At 35.2% G+C, this 2,075-nt stretch overlaps 1 pseudogene; it reads left to right on the top strand.

Annotated features, from left to right (window-relative positions):
* The first annotated feature begins 713 nt into the window (after positions 1 to 713).
* On the top strand, positions 714 to 1,381 carry LOC117031301 (centromere protein K-like; annotated as a pseudogene).
* The last annotated feature ends 694 nt before the right edge of the window (positions 1,382 to 2,075 follow it).

Below are 2,075 nucleotides of genomic sequence, written 5' to 3'. Positions count from 1 at the left end.
CCAGGGACCTCTCTTTCTACCTAAGGACATGCTAGCTAACCTGTATCAAAATGAGGAGAGCAAAGTGCAGAGAGATGAAGTGACTTGCTTAATGTCACATTGCTGAATTATTAGGAACTGACTGAGTAAATAATGAGTAAAATGAAGGGTGTCCTATCTCGTTCATTTTTTCTGCTCAGCATCTCTCCCCTCACCTTTCCTTTTGATAATATGGCCTATTTGGCCAAAGGTAAAGTCAATCATATTAGTAGCTCATTAATCTGGCCTCAGGATTGGTCCAGGAAGACCAAAACCTGTCTTGTGCTGCCCACATTCTCCCTCAGGAATTGTATTAGTCAGCTTGATCTGCCATTAAAAAGCAAAAAGCAAACAAACAAACAAAAATATCAAAAACCATAGACTGGGTTGCTTACACAACATAATTAATTTTCTCACAGTTTTGGAGACTGAAAAGTCCAAGATCAAGATGCCAGCCTGTTGGTTGGGGTGGATCCAATCAGCAAGCAGAGCACGCATGGGTCCTGGGCCGGGAAGGCATGTCTACGCTCGGCTGAGGAGACTTGAAGTCTGGGATGCTGTAGTGTTTTCCTTAAAAGGCTAAGAAAATCCCAGAACACATGTCAGTGAGTCAGGAAGATCTAGATCCAGATAGTACTACATATATAGAAGATGTTACCAATACTAAAGAAGAACTTATTTAAAAATGTGAAGAAATGCAGAAAGATATGGAAGAATGTCAGAATAAATTATCACTTGTTGGGAGAGAGACACTCACTGATTCAAATGCTCAGCTGTCATTATTAATTATGAAAGTGAAATGTTTTACTGCTGAACTCAGTCAATGGCAGAAAGAAACTTCTGAAGTAATTCCACTGAATGAAGAAGTTCTGGTAACATTAGGAAAGGAAGAGTTCCAAAAATTGAGATGTGATCTTGAATTGGTACTATCTACTATGCATTCAAAGAATGAAAAGTTAAAGGAAGAGTTGGAAAGGGAGCAACATGGTTGGATGAACAGCAACAGATATTGGAATCTCTTATTGTACTACACAGTGAATGAAAACGTCACATTGTGACACTTTCTGAATCAAGAATCTTTAATGAGCTGAAAATTAAACTGCATGATACAAAAGAATATAAGGATACCTATAATTGGTTACCTTGAGTGAGTTTCTAGAAGACCACTTTCCTTTGCGTGATAGAAATGTTAAAAAGAAAAAGAAAAATATTCAAGAATCAACTGCACAGCTGATGACACTGCATGAAATATTAGAGTGATTCTTTTTGGCCACCTTGTGCTGAGCTGCTCCTGTATAATGGAGTTGCTTTGAGACATCCAGAAGATCCAACCGGGGTAAGATTAGAAGCTTTCCATCAGTAACAAGATGGTCTCTTTTTCATACAGTACTTAAAGAACCTTGGATTGTGAATCAAGAATAATGGAAACATTGAGTATCACTGGGATGAAGAACATTCTTTGCAAATTAAAGCGCATAGTCCATCTTTTATCCTTAAAATGACACATGCTGCGATCTACTATTCATTTTAAAATGGTCCTTTGATATTCTGGTCAGTACTTTGGTGTTTTAAACTGAATGGACAAGGATGCAAGTAAAAATATTCTAGACTTAATCATTATAAAACATTTAATGTACCTTACTTTTGCAATATTGTTTTTTTTTGAAAATTCTTTGTTAATTTATGATACTGCTAATGCAGTATTTTTCTTTTAAACTTCATGACCGTTTCTTTTATGCATTTTTGCATCTATTTGGTGCTTACCTCCTTTAAATTTAGGAGTTAAAATGGAAAGGCCATTTAATTTGCAGATGGTTTTAAAATTGCTTTAGTATCTGATGTAGAAGGAAGCATAAGTTAAAAGTATTTAGTAAACCTGTTCCATGTATACGGCCTTATTTTTAGATTTGTTAAAAATTGAAAGATTAAAAAATCTAATGGATATAGGTAGAAAACTAGATTTTAATGTGTATCACATAACAAGTGATATGTATTAAACCTCTCATAATTCTGTTAATTATTACTAACAAAACTTTTGTTAAGCTCTGTGACTTTTC

This window comes from Rhinolophus ferrumequinum, chromosome 11 (genome assembly GCF_004115265.2).
Source record: "Rhinolophus ferrumequinum isolate MPI-CBG mRhiFer1 chromosome 11, mRhiFer1_v1.p, whole genome shotgun sequence".
Taxonomy (NCBI): domain Eukaryota; kingdom Metazoa; phylum Chordata; class Mammalia; order Chiroptera; family Rhinolophidae; genus Rhinolophus; species Rhinolophus ferrumequinum.
Note: the sequence above shows the minus strand (reverse complement) of the source record. Positions and strands in the feature narration are given on the sequence as shown.